We start from the raw sequence: 20,581 nt of genomic DNA on the forward strand, positions 1-20,581 counted from the left end.
AAAATAATGCAGTTTAAAATGCAAAAAAAAATAGATATCTATCTAGAGACAAACTGAAAATATCAGTAAAATATGAACTATTTCTGACATTAATATCCTGACAGACTTTTTGAAAGAATAAAAAGCTCAGTATTTGCTCCTCCTGTGGTCTGTCCTCTCTCTCCCTCACTGTCCTGCACGCGCTTCAGCTTGTAAACAATCATTAGCTGTTAGCTTAAACAGAGAGCTGAAAGAGGCAGGTTTTGGACCAAGCAGGGAAAAATATCGCTTTTCATATTACAGCCTTGTGCTTGGTGAACAAGTGGTGTGATAAATGACTCACTGGCTTTCACTTGAGGAGGTTTTCTTGCTAGTTCTCTTCAGGCTGCTGTCTCTCAGGCTGACGGACTGACTGAAAGTTACCGAGCTGCCGCTCTGCCGGAAGCAGGATGCGGACCAAACCACTTTGAGGCATGGGGGGTCATAACTTTTTTAACACTTAAAAACCCACTATTTTACATTTATAATTAGCACCGCTTGCATTGTACTTTCATTGAATATTACTATATTATTCAAAATTTATGGATGGAGGGGTCTTGTCCCCCCCGACACCCCCGAGATTTCGCCTATGTTTTCACGTACCCCCTGCAATGTGCTCGCGTAATTAACACCGCCGATTAACACACACACTAGCGAAGAAACCGAAACACAAAACAAAATCCTCTAGGAAGGGAATTTCTCGGCTCTGCTCTTCCTCTTTGGCAGTTTTGGCAGCGACTTCCAGTGCACTCTTGTTGATACAGCGCCACCACATCGGCGCAATGCTGCAACTGCAGTTAAAATGACATCCATCTACCACGGCGCTTGTCAGAAAATAACAATTTTCCCGACGTCAGAGTTTTGAGAGCCGGGGGCGGCACGAAATTAGGCTGAGGCGGCCGCCTCGTAATTTTATATGCAGGAAAAACCCTGTGTTCTCAAATGTGCCATGAGCATGTGTGTCAAAGCGTCTCACATTCCAACTGTAGGTGGTGCTATAACAGTAAAAGGTTTATTATGTCAGAATATGCTGCATGGATTTGAATAAAACTTTTCTTAATAATAATAATAATAACTTCGATTTATATAGCGCCTTTCAAAACACCCAAGGACGCTTTACAAAGTACAAGCAATCAAACAGAAACAAACAGACAGAACGAACAGACATCACAGGTAAGCAAAAGAGAAAACTAAAGAGAAAACTAGCCCAGCTAACAAGGACCAAAGGCCAGACTGAATAGATGCTTTTTGAGAGCAGATTTGAATGAGTCCAGGGTAGGGGCGAGACGTATCTCAGAGGGGAGAGAGTTCCAGAGGGTGGGGGCAGCAATGCTGAAAGCTCTGTCCCCAAAGGTGCGTCGGCAGGTGCGAGGGACCACGAGCAGGCCCATGCCTGTGGACCGAAGACTCCTGGATGAAGTGTGACAGTGAAGGACGTCAGATAGGTACCGGGGGGCCAGGGAGTGGAGGGACTTGTAGGTGAGGAGGAGGATTTTATAGGTGATGCCGAATTTCACCGGGAGCCAGTGAAGGTGGATGAGAGTGGGGGTGATGTGCTGCCAGGGTTTGGTGTGGGTGAGAACCCTGGCAGCTGAGTTCTGGACGTACTGGAGCCTGTCCAGAGTCTTACTGGTTGCCCCAAACAGGACTCCATTGCAATAGTCCAGGGGGGTGGTAATGAAAGCATGGATGAGGGTCTCAGCAACGGTGTCAGTGAGCGATGGCCTTACATTTTCTAGGATCGTATCCAATTCATTGTATAAAATTTGCACATGGTATGCAACAAGGGGTGTGGTTTATAAACATAAACATTCATTCAAATTACAGTCCAGTCTTAAAAAAAACAAAAAAAACATTAAAATTACACTGTAAGTCCGAGAGAGTTGAACTTTTTGTTAGATAGGCTACATTTGCCTTGCTGCAACCTATGGTCAATTCAAAAGACCGTCACTCCATATTTTTCAGAATATACAATATCAGTTAACTTCTAAATCTTTTAAAGTCTTAATTGAAATGCTACCAAATTTAAATCAGACTCTTTACAGGGTTTTTCCTGGCTCAAATTGAGGCAGAGGTGGTACCATCCTGATCATGCGCACATGTGCATGTACCTTGTCTTCAACTGGCTCAAGCAAACACTTTTTACAAGCAACGTATTTTGTGTTTTAGGAGTCTAATATATAATTAAGAAAATGACAATTATCATGTTAAAGCATATTTTATTAAAAAATAAATACAAATAAGAAGGTGCCCTGTTCAAAATTAAATGCACTGCAAAAATTTGAAATCTTACCAAGAATATTTCTTATTTCCAGTCCAAAAAAACCCTCATTACACTTAAAATAAGACAGTCGCCTAAAAAGTAACTTGTTTTTAGACCACTTTCACTTGTTTCAAGAGAATTTTTCCTTGTTCCATTGGCAGTTTTTTTTTTTTTTTTTTTTTTTTTTTTTTAACTTACTACAAGTTGTTTTTTTGCTTGTTATAAAGTTAAAAAAAATCGGCCAATAGAACAAGTGAAAATTCGCTCAAGTCTTACATAGGCTCTAAACCACTACAGTGTCTGATGTGTTATATTTTCTCTGATTGTTGATTCGCTGAAAACATTACCGTTATTACGTCAATGACGTCCGTCTGCTGCTGAGGTGCTGCTACTTCAGTTGGTCAGAGCGGCAGAGCAGAGAGGCACGCACGGTGGCGAGATATGAAATTCGAGCGGTTATCCGATAACCGCTCAGTATAAACAAAAATCGGTGTATAATGAAAGTACGGCAGTCTGTATGCGCGGCACACCTGTTAGATCCGGCAGACCTGGTGCCGCCCGGCACGGCCGCAGCACCGGCCGCAGCACCGCACAGTGTGCATGGTCTGCCGGGTCTGACAGGTGCCGCTCTGGCTGTCAGTTGGATGCTTTCTGAAGAAAGAGGAAGTTACCTCTGAAACTGACATGATGAATGTATTTGGACTATATTGATTTATGATGACGCCGGGCCATGCTTGTGTTGTATTTCAACGTGATGACGTGCATACCGGGGGAAATCGCGCTTGAGCGAGTTGTAACAGAGAATGTCTAATATAGCGTCATAGACGGGCTGTGGTTGTAATGTGAGTGCTGGCCTGCACTCCTCTTCACTCGCGGCTCTTTTCTTCCTCTTTGGCAGTTTTGGCAGCGACTTCCGGTGCACTCTTGTTTATACAGCGCCACCACATCGGCGCAATGCTGCAACTGTAGTTAAAATGACATCCATCTACCACAACGCTTGTCAGAAAATAACAGTTTTCCCGACGGCAGAGTTTTGAGAGCCGGGGGGCGGCATGAAATTAGGCTGAGGCGGCCGCCTCGTAATTTTATATGCAGGAAAAACCCTGTCTTTAGATGCTAGATATCATGTTTCAAATGGTGTTCAGATGGTCAAATGAGTTGGCAGTGGCATTACTTTGAACACTTTGACGAGGTGAAAAATCATCTTCTACAAACTCAAATGAACCGCTTACATGACACTTGTTTAGATGCTTCCTAAAGCCAGAAAAGCTACCAAAAGAACGTGAGCATCCCACTTGGTCACATTTAAGATGAAGGGTCCTAGCTTGTGCCACCCGCTACCCATTGCCACTACCCGCTACCCGTGAATTGCGCATTTAGCAGCTTCCGCTATCCCTAAATGGTATCTTGTACTCACGCTACCCACTATACATTATGCCGACTCCGTTATTTGCGCCTGGAGGTGTGTCCGTGGGCGTGTTTTATGCGGTTTCCCTACAATTGCTATCTTTAGCACACACTTTAGGGAAAGTGGATAGCGGGTGGTCCTGAGCACCCGCTATCCACTTTCCCTAAAGTCCCATTTGGGCTTTTACAAGAGTGCGCCCAGGCGGCTTCAGTGCGCGTCTGTCACGGGGTGACAAGGGCAGTGGGATGTGTCCATAACAGTACTATGGGTTTTCCATTGTGTGACGGTTTATTTGTTTGTGTATAAGTTAACAGTTTTATGGTTTGTTATTGTATGCTGTGTTTATTGGCTTCTGTGTAGATTTGGTTTGCTATGAATTATCCGTCAGGGACCGCTCCGATGGAGCCACGCCACGCACGCGGTCGGACTGATACCGGGACGCCGTCGGAATGGACTGAGTATATTACTCATATAGACTGTTTAGAGGAAAGACTGTTTTAACTTGGGCACTTACGCCAGTGTGTTTTGTTGTTTTATCATAAGCCAGCAGCTGTGCTATATTTTTATTTCTAATATTTTATTTGCCCAATCTACCTTGTCAATAAATTAGTTTACACATAGTTCCACCTCTGCCTCTTGTGTGTGTGTGTGTGGTGTGGCCCGGGGATTTTACTCAATCAGTACAATCTTGTGATATGTGTGTGTGTGTACTCCAAGCAGTATCAGTGAAAAAGGTGTATTCATTTTAAGAATGGCTTTTATCTGTATATATATATATATATATATATATACACACACACTACTCACAAAAAGTTAGGGATATTCGGCTTTCGGGTGAAATTTCAGGATGAACCTAAAATGCATTATAACCTTTACAGGTGAACTTAATGTGACCTTCTGTAAACTTTTGAATGCACATGTCCAACTGTTCAGTGTTTCAGTACTTTTTGCACAAGTTGCTGTTCTCTAACAAGGAGTTTAACGGCAAAATTCACATCAGGTGTTTGATCCATGAATCGACCAATAAATGTCCTGGTTCAATTAGAATTGGTATTTAAACAGTCCTCCTCATTATGCTGTTCACATTTTGACATCATGAGACCAAGACGACACCTAACAATTGATCAGCAGCACCTCGCCATTGCGAGGCTTCAAACAGGATGTTCTCAGACGGAAGTGGCCACTGAGCTTAGAGTGTCACAGAGTGTCATCAGCAGGTTGCAACAGAGATACAGAGAGACTGGAAGAGTCACAGAAAGGCATAGAAGTGGACATCCTTTGGCCACATCCCACACTGATGACCGCTTCATTGTGAACAGTGCCCTACGGAACCGGATGATGAATGCCACTCAACTCCAGGCACGTTTAAGGGAGGTGAGAGGCACCCAAGTGTCACGTCAGACCATTCGAAACCGTTTACATCAGCATGGTCTGCGTGCTAGACGACCTGCAAGGGTACCTGACCACACCACCAGGCACAGGTGTCATCGTCTTGCATGGGCCAGGGAGCATTTACGCTGGACGAGGGACCAGTGGGCCTCAGTGCTGTTCTCTGATGAAAGCCGATTCATGTTGAGCAGAAATGATGGCCGCCAACGATGTTGGAGACGTCAAGGAGAGCCCTATGCATCAGCCACTGTTGTCACCAGATGAGCCTTTGGTGGTGGTGGTGTTACTGTGTGGGCAGGTGTGTCTAGTCAGTACAGAACTGCCCTACACTTTGTGAATGGTACAGTGACAAGCCCATACTACCTGAATAACATCATTAATCCAGTCATTGTGCCCCTGCATGAACAACACAGGCCTAATTTCATCTTCATGGACGACAATGCTCCAGCTCATCGAGGTCGCATCATTAGGGAACGGCTGCTGGAGACTGGGGTACCTCAAATGGAGTGGCCTGCACTTTCTCCAGACCTGAATCCCATAGAAAACCTAGGGGATCAGCTGTGTCGCCGTGTAGAGGCTCGGAGCTCTGTACCCCAGAACCTCAATGTCCTGAGGGCCACCCTTCAAGAAGAGTGGGATGCCATGCCTCAGCAGACAATAAGTTGACTTGTGAACAGCATGAGACGTCGTTGTCAAGCTGTAATTGATGCTCAAGGGCACATGACAAGTTATTGAGACATTGACATTTTTTGTTGTGGTATACCCACCACTGTTGTTGGCTTTTATTTCAAGAAATTGTTTGAGATGAGGAAATCACCAGTGCATGTTTCTACTTAAATGCCCTACTTTCATGATATAATATCACTGTAGCGTGAACTTTTGACATTTTCCGTAAATTTCACCCGAAAGCCAAATATCCCTAACTTTTTGTGAGTAGTGTGTGTATATATATATATATATATATCAGACAGCCTAACATACCTCTGCTCCCTGCCAAACACAAGAAAAAAAATAGTTAGACCTTTTTCTAACAATTTTTTTTCTTGGTTACCTATTAATGTGCTTCAGAAGTGTATTTTTTACTTCAAAGTTAATATTACTTAGCTGCTGCAGTATGAAGACAATACAGTAACAGGTTAGCTGCTAATGCTAGCAGATTACTTTAATCGGGATGAATAAGTTTATTATCTTATCAACCATCTCTGGCACAAGCTAATTAATTGCTGCTGTGCCGTCATATAATCCATGTGCTTCAAGCAAATTAGTGATAGCTTGGCTAGTGATTAGCGATTAGCATACTAATAAACAATAATTTAGTTGCTAAAACATTGCCATAAGACAAGCATCATGTTTCCATATCTCAGCAGCATTCAGAAAAAATATGTAGTTAACATGTTACATATAGGTGCATCTTAACTCAATGAGAACATGTCAACTTCTGAACTGTTAGCAACTGTTAGCATAGCCTCTAGCTACTCGACAGTATCAAACAGAAGGGCACACATTGCCAACATATCCTCAGTCCACATCTATGAAACAATAAAACCATGTTTAGTTGAAAAACAATTATTAAACGATGTTGCCAACATGGGAATGCTAATGTTACTTACCCAACAGTGGCACCACTCTCTCCTTATGCCAGCAGTGCATCCAACCCCTCATGCAGACAGGCGTGTAATCAACACTCTCCAGAGTAGTTGTTCTTCATAGGTTAACTGGCGGTTGGCAAGCACTCTGTAGAGTTGAATTTTTCACTGCAGGTCTGCAGGGTTTTACACTGACTTTTAACTATACTCTTGGAGTTGGTTTACTCTCCATATAGTTGTAAATACTCTGTCTCGGTTAAAATAGGTTTACACTGAAATATTGACACCCCATTTTTTACTGTGCAGGCTATTAAACCAGCAGTAGCTATATGTGCCTTTTTTTCTTCTATGTGCAATAACCTTCGACCCATGTGCAATATCTTTGACCTATGCCCGTTCTTACTGTTTTTCTCATCTTATTTTTTTATGCACATATTTCTTTAGTACATCTTATTTATTGTTTGTAATGTCTTCCTACAAAGCAGAGGTGCGGACCCCAAATTTCGTTGTGCAACTTGTACAGTGACAATAAAGGCTATTTGATTTGAGGAAACACTCTGCATTACACTGACTAATATCACAAATATACTTCTTATTACAGATGGTGGTTGTAACTTTTGAATGGAGCTGGGAATCTGACTGAGGAAATTAATCTGGCACTGTCTGCCCTCACTTACTGCTAACATAACTGTTACATAAATCCGGAATACAGTTAAATGAAGTAGGGTTGCGCGATCGTTTCTATTTTTATATTGTCCAGTGGCTTGTATTGTGGCTACTTGAGATCACTGATAGGTGATCTGATTCCCAGGTGATGGAAGCCACGTCTTAGGCTTGGTGTCAAAGAAAAATTTAATATCTAACATTTGGAAATATTATGGCTTTTATGCAGATGCCAAAGGTGAGCCTAATAATATTATACAGCCTATCTGTTATGTAAAATGTGTGGCAGTGATGGACATGCAGACCACTCGTTTATTTGCACACGTGCAAGTTAACCATCCCTCCAAGGCTGCAGAAGTGTCCCAAGCTGGCACTCCCAGCAGTACAGGTGCTGTTAGCCAAAAATGCACTGCACCATGTCAGCGCATAGCATCATGTCTTTCATGTTATTTTATTTTATCTTCAGTATCCCAGTCCAAATCATATAACATTAACAACTCTTATGGAGCGCAGAGCAAAGTTTTGGTGAGAGGGTCAGAGCCATGTAAAAGAGATGGCAAACTGGTTTGTAATAAAGAATTTGAAATTCACTTGTCACTCGTGCTGAATTATGAGGCTTAGCAGGTGGACATGCTGTTCCACCAGAAACATCTCTAAATGCACAGCAGAGTGCATATTCTATGGATTATATTTTAAAACCTATTAGTTCTGATAGTATATTTATTATTGCCTAATGTTGGTGTGGGGAAAACCAATCGAGGATCATCCCATCAATCACGATCTGAGATAATGGTTGATATGGGATCTGATCACCTATTGTCACAAGCCTATTACATCATCAACATTCAATATGTTTTGAGAAAATAAGCATTGTTATGGTCTCAAAGTAAGTGATTACACACATGTCAAAAAAACGTGTCTCTGATTCAACTTCCGTTTGACATTTCAAAGTGTTTTATGGTCGTTACTGCCAGCAAACACCCAACTCCTCCGATCCCTCTGCTGTTTTATTGCGTAATTTGGATGTGTAATTCTAATCTGTGTAACTGCTTTGACATTGGCTCATCAGCAATATCAGCAGCCCTAGGGCAAAATAAAAATGCTGCAATTATAATTGTTGAAAATGGTCTGAGATGACGCATAAATACACAATGGACCTGAATTATGGTTACACACAGGGCCCGATATAATCTTTTTGTCTGTTTTGTTTGTTTTCAAATTGAGAGTTACTTTCAGTTTTTGGATTTAACTTTTTTTTTCTGAATTCAGACTTGTTTTTTTTTTGTTTTTGTCCTGTTATATGATAATGAATCCTTTTCTCAGTTTTTTAATTTTTGATTACACTGCTGCCAGTGGTTTCATCCACAACCAAACAGAATTTCTTGCCATGTACTCTGGTCAGGACAGTGTTAATATATGTATCAAGGTGCAGCTATCTAATGCTATGTTCACACAATGTGTGACGTGTTAAATGGGAGACAAGTCATTTTAAATGGAAGCTGGTGCCATGAAGCTACAAACGGACACCTGATGACATTTGGTGTTACATGACATGTATGAGGGGCTATAAAAACAGTTGAGCTGGCTTCAACTTTTTGTCAGAGCTTCAGTGACGCAGGCAAGCATTAGCCATCAACCATAAACACAGTTGTTCATCCTTTGACCTTATCTCTTTCTGCCCTCTCTCCAAATTTCTGATCTTCAAAGTTTCTCTTAGAATGGAGGAAAAACTAATTCTTGCTGCCATTCAGGGTCCCATTTCCAGTTTCAGTTTCCCATGTTATATCACTATACACTGTTGATAGACTGTGATCAAACACAGGTTGACAGGAAGTGGCAGCAATTGTTTCTGCATCACACAAGTCACATTTGTTTACTAAACTTTATTTTTGAAACTTATGTAGTTAGTGTTTGTGCACTGCACACATGCTACGTGTGCAAGGCTTCATGCATGGGAAGCCCTGTGACAATATTTATATCAGTTGACACTGAATGGGCAATGTAATGACAATTTAGATTGATTTTTTTGTAGCTTTGTCCCCTGTTGTGTGAACATAGCATGAGGCTGCTTTTGGATGCTGTTTGCAGTGTTTGATGGCAAGAGAACACTGGAATCTCTCTGCAGGAATGCTGGACTCATTCACATACACTTTGTTGTTCAGGTGGAGCTTTGATTATATGTGATGTGGAAATTGCTTGACTAAATTTTGGAGTAAGTGGCATTTTGCATATACATGATGGACAACTTCCTGTTTGCACAGTACTGGAAAATCCACTAGCTTTGAGCAAAATTTCTGTAGCATTCTGTGTTTGTTAGATTTCCATTTTTAAACATAAATTCCCCATAGTTATTCATAGTTGGCTACAGCGTAATAGCTTTCCTGTATGTTTTGTGGCTGTCTTTGATGGCAAAAAAATAGAAACTTTATATACAACTATTAAGTTAAGTTAAACTTTAGCATTCAACAACGATCTAAATTTTAGTTGCACTTTATGCAATTTAGTAATGACAGAGCCTGCGAGGTTTTTCTTAAAGACCACACAGCTTATCTTACACAACTGCTTCTTCTTTCATTTCTTATCTTGGGCATAGGCCCTAATTGTTGATGGATTTGAATTGTGTCACTTTAGGGTTGTGTGCCCATAACACTTGTAATACTGTTCATTTTCTACCTTTTTAGAGGGAGTATGTGGATGCTTTTTCAGAAAAGAACATTCTATAAAACCCCTATTCCTCATGTGTGGGTTGATGTTAGGCAAACGAAAGGAGGGAGCAATGAAAGTGAGAGAAATTGAGAGCACTGTCGAGGCCTAATGTAATGTTTTTAAGCTCTAACAGGATCAGAGGTATCATGTCATTTCACCCTCTGATGGAGAGGAGAGGGAAAGAGCCTGCATGTGCATCATGTTGGTACATGAGCTAATCCGCATTTTAAGTGCCCGGTTGTGTCGAAACACTTGTCTTGCTCCAGGTCCATTTGGAGGTAAATGTTATATAGAGAATAAAATTTAGCTTGTTAAAGTAATGTCCATCTGCGTTGGTCTGCTGTAAGCGAGTGCTGGCAGTAGAATGCAGTGCTCATGTATGTGTGTCAGAGAGCGTGTATGTGTGCGTCATAGTAGATAGAAAAGGGATTGTTCACTGCAATCAAATGAGCGGTGAGTCAGAGGTGTTCTGTATTTCCCTTTCTATCTCCCTCATCCCTCTCTCCCTTCTCATTTGTCTCTCCTTGCACAAGGGAAAAGTTTGCCTCAAGCGCTTCTGTCAGAAAGCGCTCGAGGCTTTCTGACAGAAAGCCCATCCCTAATCCAAACTCTAACCTTAACCTTTTTTCCTAACAGAATCGCTGACAGAAAACACTTGAGGCAAACTTCGACCAGTTCCTTTTTCCTCCTGGCATTGATATGTCCCCCTTTACCCCTGATTTGGCTTGTTTGGTTGTGAATACCCAATCATGCTCAACATCCTACACTTGTATTCCTTGAAGGCTCTCTCCTCCCTCCCACCTTTCCTCTCATCTCCTCTCTGTTCATGTGACACTTATTCCTAGACTGATGTGGAAGAAAATGTACTATTTCCATGCCTACATATCAAAACTGAATAAGCCCATACATATCATGACCTTTTTTCCTCATACTGTTTTGGCCTATCTCTGTCAGTAGGTGTGTGTGCTTGTAGTAAAATAAAAGTTAGGTGCTTTTTTCTCCCGTGGTTGGTTAGGTTTCAACCAGATATATTAGACTGGATTTCATTCTTTGCTATTGTTTGTCCAGTTCACTGAGTCGATTCTCAACTTCAGGCTCTTTAAAATTTCTGCTCTTTTTTCTTGTAGTTATGACAGCGTTGGATGTGTAGCCTCCAGTGGTCCTCATCAGAGCAAACTCTGCTGCTGCTTTGGAGCACGGTAAGACAAATAAAAGCCTTTTATGTCACCAATACTGCACAACAAATTGTAGAATGAGCTTTGTTTCTCTGTGCCTGCTTGCTTGTGCATATGACTTGTTTGTGTGTGTGTGTGTGTGTGTGTGTGTGTGTGTGTGTGTGTGTATTTAATGTCTGCCAATGCATGCACTGAGGGCTCCACTGCCCTTGGGGTTGTTCTCAAGGCTTTGGTCGGGGTCTGCAACTGTTCTATGGAAAATTTACTAAATAAGTCACTTAGTTGCTATGTTACAATTGACCATAGCAACAGTACATCGTCATCACTATCAAATAAGGTGTGTTTTTCTGGATTCTTTGAAAAACATCCTCTGAATTTTAAATATGGAGGTAAATGTGTTGGTGTCTGTATATGTGTGAAAAACCATAGGGAGAAAGGTTAAGAGAGATTTTGATTCAGATGAAATATAATATATACAACAAATGTCTTTTTGTGGTTCCGCAAGAAAGATATGAAAAGAAAAATGGCAACTCTGGCTTTGGTGATAGGAATAACTTGTACATTAAACAGTTTCTCTCTCTTTCTGTCTATGAATCTCTGCGTCCAGTACCCTCTAAGTATAAGCACACGATATATGTTGCTTAGAGGATATGAATCCAGCCCTAGTTTTGAGAGTTTATTATTTTTTTTCTCAAACCAACTGGGATATAGCCCATTTGATTTGCATGTGATTCTTTTGAAGTGGAGTGCCTTGCGAGTATCTTGTGTCAAGGGAACTGTAGCAGTGCTGGATGGTATCTGGTGGGCAATGATTGCATCTGTCTCTCTCTACATGAGTGCTCTTGGGGGAATTGTGTGGTTAGTCCATGTATGTGTGTTCATTACCGAGTGCCAGGGATGCAGTGGCTCTCAGAACTTAACAGTTAAGTATTAATCTTGGCATTGCCACAGTGTGATGTGTTACTGCTTTTGCCAACTCTATCACTTTTTGTCCTTTTAAATTTGCTGAACAGATTTCATTTTGTTACAGCACATCAGCAAAATGTCAGTAACATACATGAGTTTGCTTCTACCCTGGTGGAATGTTTATGTTAAGTTTTAGCTTCAAAAGTATTAATAAAGGACAAAGCTGAAATTAAGCAACTATTTCAGTAGCTACTTTACTGATGCGGTAATTATGCCTAGTTTGTACTTTTTCTGTATCAGATATTGACACACAGTAGTTATACATTATCAAAAATAAAGAAACTGAAAAGGCCTACTTGATTTAACTTAAACTTTAAGACAGGTTTTTGTAATCATGAAGCAAGACAGCATGCAACAAAAACAACAGTACTCTATTATAGTTTCATAGTTTCCTATTTTTTTTGTTTAAGGGTTTGCTATTTCAGTGATTGTTTTATAATTTGGCCATTTAAAGTTTATGCTGATATAAAAATGTAATAGCAATGTTAGCTCCTGTCCCGTGATGAATATTTATAGCTGAAGGCAAAAGGAATTAGAAAAATAAATATTTTTTTCAGAAGGTGATCATGAAGAGTTGGGCTCAATCTCCACTGTTGTGAACTCATTTTCACTTTATTCATTACACTGACATAACAATGTAAGAGTAAACAATGCTGAGTCACAGGCAAGACAGTTCTTGTTACTAGTTCACAGCTATGCTAGCTATCAGTTAAGTCACTTTTAACCATAACTTGCAGCAAAACAAATTCACAGAAAATATATTAGGTATGAACTATCAAACAATTGTTAAAACAAAATACTCACAGACAAATAGAGTCCAGGGCAAAAATGTTGAAGACAAATTTCAGAAGCAGTGACGTTGTGCACTCTACCCTGCCTTGTAAACTCTGAGGGAAATCCTCTGCAGTGCCTCCTCCTGCAAGGAGGAGGCACTGCAGACACTGAAATCTACTTAGCTATTATACATGCACGCAAACAGAGGGCAGAACATCTCTGCTTTATACTTGCCAGGAGCATTCATTGATCTTCATCATAACAATATTTCCAGAAAATGTAAACATGTTCTGTGGTAAACCTTAATGGCAAAACCCCAAAGTACCCAATGGCCTGTTGCCTGGATACAGTGGATAACTCACTTGACTGTGATATCGACACAAGCACTCTCCACCATGCTTTTTTTTTTCTTAACAAAAAAAAAAAAAGTGTGTTCATAGCCTTATTGTTCATACACACTTGTCTCTGGTCTCCTGTTCCTTTGACCCACGGTCAACATGGCAACAAGCGGCCCTTGACGTGGTTTGTCTAAAAGTGGAAGCAGTCGAAAAAATGTGGCAACCACTCAGGTGTTGAATTGGTAGAGCAGTATTCCTTGTATTTAATATTTTTTCCAAATACATGGGCCTTAAAAGTGCTGTAGGTAACTGTTGTTGGTTCTTCTTTGTTCTTTGTTCTTCACTTTGATAAATCACTGTCTGTCACACTGTCACACAGTTGGTCCAAATCAAAGTAAACACACTGAGAAAAGAATGGTCCTTTGGGTTGCTTTTTTGGTCCTGCTGTAATCTTATTCGTTGAAGTCTCTTGGGTGCCAATAAAACAACAAACCACGCCAAGGAGGCGTTGCTACTTCAGTGCCAATCACAACTTGTACACACTCACTGTGCACTGCTGCTGTGCACGTTTGCTTCCCCTCCCCAACTTAGTATAGCCCGCTGTAGCCATGGGCACCTAGTTATAGTTAGAAGTTGGTATGCAAAATTGGAGGCAAGGGGGGTCTGGCAGAAAAAAAATCATCTAATGAACACCTGAAAGTGCCATTTCCTGCAACATTGAGCCTTTAATCATGACCAGTAAAGCTGGTCTTTCACTATAAAGCTCATTTTATATTGCACTATATATTAAAATCAGGGTTTTTCCTGGCTCAAATTGAGGCAGAGGTGGTACCATCCTGATCATGCGGGGGAGAGGGGGGGGGGGACTTTTTACCACGGACCTTTTGTAGCACAGAGGAGATATGTTGCTCAAACACTCGGTATTTAGTGTTAGTGTATGTTTATGTTAACAGTATGTTAAATTATTATTATTTTAAAAATGTAAATTACTTATCAAATAGACCTAACAATTCAGCTACCAATGAATGAGCAGTAGTATGCATGTGATAACATAGATTGAAAAATAAGCCGAAGTGATACCTCTTCTCTGAATAGACAAGCTAGGCCAGTGTTCATAGGTTTTAAATAATGCTATTAAAAGCAATAATCCTAATTTCTTTACTCACTGTTCCATTTCCACTACAGTCCATCAAAGTAGCTTTACAAGAACTAGAAACTCAAAATAAGCTCTAAAACTACAGGAAATACCTTGAATAATCCAACTACATCAAACTGTTCTTCAAAAAAATTTATTGTAGTGTCAACAAAAAACAAAGCAAGATATGGCATCAAATAGTGACATACAGTATATGTTTGAGCTGTACACTGTCCCTTTGAGATCAAATTAAAAAATGAAACTATGCCACAAAATAATGCAGTTTAAAATGCAAAAAATAGATATCTATCTAGAGACAAACTGAAAATATCAGTAAAATATGAACTATTTCTGACATTAATATCCTGACAGACTTTTTGAAAGAATAAAAAGCTCAGTATTTGCACCTCCTGTGCTCTGTCCTCTCTCTCCCTCACTGTCCTGCACTCACTTCAGCTTGGAAACAATCATTAGCTATTAGCTTAAACAGTGAGCTGAAAGAGGCAGGTTTTGGACCAAGCAGGGGAAAATATCGCTTTTCATATTACAGCCTTGTGCTTGGTGAACAAGTGGTGTGATAAATGACTCACTGGCTTTCACTTGAGGAGGTTTTCTTGCTAGTTCTCATCAGGCTGCTGCCTCTCAGGCTGACAGACTGAAAGTTACCGAGCTGCCGGCAGCAGGATGCGGACCAAACCACTGTGAGGCATGGGGGAGGTCATAACTTTTAAACACTTAAAAACCCACTATTTTACATTTATAATTAGCACCGCTTGCATTGCACTTTCATTGAATATTACTATATTATTCAAAATTTATGGATGGAGGGGTCTTGTCCCCCCCGACACCCCCGGGATTTCCGCCTATGTTTTCACGTACCCCCTGCAATGTGCTCGCGTGACATCCATCTACCACGGCGCTTGTCAGAAAATAACAACTTTCCCGACGTCAGAATTTTGAGAGCCGGGGGCGGCACGAAATTAGGCTGAGGCGGCCGCCTCGTAATTTTATATGCAGGAAAAACCCTGAAAATATTACTTTTTCATTGTGGTCTGTACTTTCAGCAGTGAGTGACAGATGAAATGTTGTCTCAGAGTGGGTTAGGGTTAATGCATATAAAAATGCATTTCATAGTTTGAGGCAAAATGCAAAGCTACATAGGCTAACACTTGGGCATATTTCAAATCAGAAATACATTTTTGTTGTGTTTGTGACCTGATTCTACCTTGTGTATGTGTCACTTTCCAATCCACAAAAATCTTTGTTTTTCACTCTTGAATCTTTTTGTCATAAATGATAGCTGCCATACTGACACAATAAGAAAGACAGACAGTCATATCATACCATATCGGAATTTTATTGTATGACAATTATAATGATAAAAATGTAAGAAATTTCAAAGATTAAGATGGCAGTTTTAATTATCCTCACCTAACTGGTTGATTGCTCTGACTGCCACACAATTCAGCTCCATGTCACTGGACAATGTTGGGTCCACCACTGACGCTAGGTCGGTGAGCATGCTCAAATCAAACCAAATCCTGGACCAGGTCGATAGTGTTCTGCATAAACTGGACATCTTGTGTTGCATCCTGCAGGACTAGATTGAGGACTTGAGAAGAAGTGTGCAAAGAAGGCATTTGGCTGCTCTTCTTTCATTCTTTCCTGAACACTAGAAAAACAGCTGGATATAGCACTGGTTCCATCATAACATTGGCCTGTGCAGTTCTCCAGGGGTATCTGGAGGTGTTATACAATCCAAGAAAATCCTCATACACTTCAAAATGACAAGGAACACTCACATGATGAGGAACGAGTTTACCTTGTTTGTAAGGTTGGAGGTTTCATCAACAATTACAGAAGAATCTGTTATTCATTTCTTCTGCAATTGCATACAGGCAGGAATGAGCTCACATCTGGAACATTTAATTATGGACATTATGTAGAAGCCATTTTTCCTTGTGGATAAGCCACTCTGCAAGCTCCTCTGAGGCGGTCGTGCTCAGAAGCTGACCTAAGTTGCTCTGATTATCAGTGTTACCCCTGATGCCCTGTCTTGGAAGATAAAATAACAATTCCAGGATCTTAAGCAGTGCAGTTATGGCTTTTTCACATTCTTTGAATGCTTTAGTTAGGATTTGATGCAGCACTGAGGATGAGGGCAAGTAATTGCTGAATTTCAACTCTGCCTCCCCATGAGTGTATGACTTCTCATGGGTTTTGAATTTCATGCTTGCCTTACTCCAGTTATCAAAATCTTGGGAAGTGATGGCTTCTTCTCTGCATTTTGAAAATGAAAACAGCTTTAGCTTTTCAGCCATTCTGCAGCTGTGGCAGAAGGCTTTGTTAACTTATGAGTCCCACTCAAGCCATGGTTGGACTTAAAAGCATGAGTATTTCAAGGACCTCTGAGTTGATCCAAAGGCTACCTGTAGGGGCTGAATATTGGGCTGATTCGCTGTTGGAAATCAACATCTGGTCTCTCCTAAATTTTAAACCAAATGAAACACAAAACGCACTCCCAACTCAAGCTTTCTTTCTCGTTGGCCTTGGGTACACACACTCTGCAGTCAGTTAATCTCTCTCTCTCTCTCTCTTTCTTTCTCTCTCTTTCTCTGTCTCTTTCTCTCTCAACTTCTCTATTTCTCTCTACCTATCTCTCCTTTGTTGCAAGTCCAAGCACAGTTGATGGCTCCTTTGCCTCAGTGTTTGGAGTGCAGTCTAATACAAGAGTCCACAGATTGGCCCATGTCAGGGTTGATGAATGTGGGAATACAAGGATACAAGGAAGTTTATTTGTCATTATACAACAGGTTGAATAATGAAATTAAAGTGGGGTTCCCTCTTGATTGATTAATTGATTGATTGTGTAGAAAATAGAATTATTAAGCCTGGAGGAGTTCAGATGGTGCATTTAGAAGTCTCACAGCCTGAGGGAAGAAGCTGCTCTGTAGTCTGGTGGTACGGCAGCTAGGGATGGGCGATATGTCATCGTTTGCGATATATCGTCAAAAAAATTCCCCACGGTAAGAATATGTCATCTCGCGATAATAACGATAAACTCCTGTTGATGACGTAATTACGTGCGCAACGCACTCGCCGCTGGCAGCCGGCAGCTCACACGTGTAGCACAATAACAAGCATGGCGGAAGGCGGGGCTGATAGCGAAGAGCTTGTTGCTAAACGAGGCTCCAGCTCGATTATCTGGAACTGGTTTGGCTACAGTAAGTCTGATGTGGAGCAAACATCTGTCATATGCAAAGTTTGCAAAAAAGCGGTGATTACAAAGGATGCAGTACAGGTGTACTACTTAAACTTAATTGGTATAGTTTAGTAGCGTATTTGACTACAGTAAGTATTATTTTTGAGCAGTATTTGTGGGGTTCTCAAGACTGAATGCGGTGATAGATTTGTAGTCAAAAAGATGGAGTTGAATTGTTTTATATTTTTTATCGTCACTTTTATCGTTATCGCAATAAATGCCAGAAATTATCGTCATAAAATTTTTTGTCCATATCGCCCCTCACTAACGGCAGCGAATACTTCTGTATCTTTTGCCTGACGGCAGCAGGGTGAACAGGCTGTGGCTGGGGTGGGTGTTGTCTTTTAGGATCCTTTTGGCTCTGCGCAGGCACCTCACCTCCCCAATATCACTGATGCTTGGTAGATGGGCGCCAATGATGTTTTGGGCAGTTGTACTCACTCGTTGCAGAGTCTTCCTGTCCTGGGCCGTGCACATCCCATGCCAGTTTGTGATGTTTCCAGTCAGGATGCTTTCAGTCGCTCCTTTGTAGAAGCTGACAATAACTTGGCGTGGGGAATTTGCTTTCTTAAGTGTCTTTAAGAAATACAGCCGTTTCTGAGCTTTTTTAACCAGGGCAGAGATATGTGAAGTCCATGTCAGGTTCTCTGTTATGTTGATTCCCAGGAACTTAAAACTGCTCACTTGCTCCACCTCAGCTCTATTGATGTAGACAGGGTTGTGTGTCTTTGCCTCCTTTTTTCGAAAATCAACTATCAGCTCTTTGGTTTTGCTGATGTTGAGCAGTAGGTTGTTTTCTGTGCACCATTCTGCAAGATGGTTGATTTCCTCCCGATATGAAAACTCATGATTGTTGGAAATCCGGCTGATGATGGTGGTGTCATCCGCGAACTTCACAATAGAGTTCTCTCCATGTCGGGGGTTGCAGTCGTGGGTGTACAGCGTGAACAGGAGGGGGCTGAGCACACAGCCCTGGGGCGCTCCGGTGTTGAGCACTAGAGTGGAGGAGGAGAGACTGCCAATCCGAACTGACTGGGGTCTGTTTGTGAGGAAGTCCAGTATCCAGTTGCAAAGAGTGGTACTGATGCCCAGAGTGTTCAGTTTACCAGCTTCATGGGGGAGATTGTGTTGAAAGCTGAGCTGAAATCAACAAACAGCATTCTGATGTAGGTGCTGCTTTTCTCCAGGTGAGTGAAGACTGAGTGGAGAGCAGTGGAGATGGCATCCTCTGTGGATCTGTTGGTTCTGAATGCAAACTGCTGAGGGTCCAGACTGGCAGGGATGTTGTTCTTTATGTGCTGGAGAACCAGTTTCTCAAAGCACTTCATCAGGATGGGGGTGAGTGCCACAAGGCGGTAGTCATTTAGATTAGACACTGCAGACTTTTTAGGCACAGGGATGATGGTGGCTGTCTTGAAGCAGGTGGGAACACTCTCCTGTGACAGTGATATGTTGAAAATGTCGGTAATGACATATGCTAGCTGGTTGGCACATATTTTTAGTACATGGCCAGGGATGTTGTCAGGCCCAGCAGCTTTACTCATATTCACTTTCAGCAGGACTTTCCTCACATCCACTGTGGATACTGACAGTGGCCGGTCCTCTGGAGGCAGAGTAGACTTTACAGCTGACTCTCTGTTGAGGAGGTCAAAGCGAGCATAAAATGTGTTTAGCTCGTCTGGTAACGTGGCCTCACACATGATGGGAGCGCTCCTGCTTTTGTAGCCTGTCACATTTTTGACCGCCTGCCACAAGTCTTTGCTGTTGTTGGTGTTGAGGTCTCTCTCCAGTCTCTGCTGATGCCTTCGCTTTGCCTCCTTGATGCCAGCTTTCAGTTTTGCTCTGGCAGTGTTGTAGGCTTCTTTGTCACCTGACTTAAAGGCAGCTTTTTTGGCTCTACATAGAGCTCTCACCTCTCCATTCATCCAGGCTTTCTCATTAGGGAATGATTTAACTGTCCTTGTTTTTACCACATCATCAGCATATTTGCTGATGTATGATGTCACTGATGATGCATATTCTTCAAGGTCAATATGGTTCTCCTGGGTAGCAGCATCCCTGAACATCTGCCAGTCCGTGCATTCAAAACAGTCCTGTAGAGCCGCTGCAGCTTCATCTGTCCACACTTTAACTGTTTTTACAGTTGGTTTGACCCTTTTTGTCAGCTGGATGTAAGTAGGCAGGAGAAGCAGGGAGATGTGGTCTGACTGGCCAAAATGAGGACGAGAGAGGGCTCTGTAGCTGCCAGGAACATTGGTGTAGACATGGTCCAGTGTGTTGTTTCCTCTGGTGGAGATGTGGACGTGCTGGTGGAATCTTGGCAGAACAGTTCTGAGGTCTGTTTGATTCCCCAGCAACAATAATAACAGCATCTGGCTGTTTTGCCATTTGACTGCTGATGACCTCATACAATTCCTGGAGTGCATTTTTTGAATTTGCCTCCGGTGGAATGTAAACAGCAGCAACAAACACACTGGTGAATTCTCTAGGCAGGTAATATGGCCGACATCTGAGCAGTAAAAACTCAATGTCAGGTGAACATTTTCCATCCACTCTGACTGCACCTGAGCACCAAGCATCATTGATGTACACACAGAGCCCACCCCCTCTCGTCTTACCGGAGTCTTGTGTTCTGTCGGCCCGGAACAGGCTCCGCCCGTCCAGTGTTAAAGCCTCATCCGGTATGTTTTCATGGAGCCACGTCTCTATTAGGATGAGAGCGCCGCAGTGTCTGATCTCTCCCTGCTGGGTCAGCCTGAGCTGTATCTCGTCCATTTTATTCTCCTGTGACCGGACATTAGACAGGAGTAGGCTGGGTAGCGGCACAGCCTTGGGTCCAAGACTACTCAGCCTCAGTCTCACCCCGGCTCGTTTCCCTCTCCTGCGTCGACTACACTG

General features: G+C 41.9%; 1 protein-coding gene across 6 annotated transcripts in view; it reads left to right on the forward strand.

The window, feature by feature from the left end:
* Window positions 1–20,581, forward strand: part of gpat2 (glycerol-3-phosphate acyltransferase 2, mitochondrial) — a 156,974-nt gene that overhangs the window by 18,900 nt on the left and 117,493 nt on the right. For 5 of the 6 annotated variants that reach the window (XR_003928706.1, XM_030059204.1, XM_030059205.1 and 2 more), the window contains exon 2: window positions 11,161–11,232. The gene's annotated coding sequence lies outside the window, so the exon portion shown is untranslated. Of the gene's footprint in view, window positions 1–6,026; window positions 6,044–11,159; window positions 11,233–20,581 lie in introns of those variants that run through there. The other variant, XM_030059203.1, reaches the window with a different exon arrangement.

This window comes from Myripristis murdjan, chromosome 9 (genome assembly GCF_902150065.1).
Source record: "Myripristis murdjan chromosome 9, fMyrMur1.1, whole genome shotgun sequence".
NCBI classification, from domain to species: Eukaryota; Metazoa; Chordata; class Actinopteri; order Holocentriformes; family Holocentridae; genus Myripristis; species Myripristis murdjan.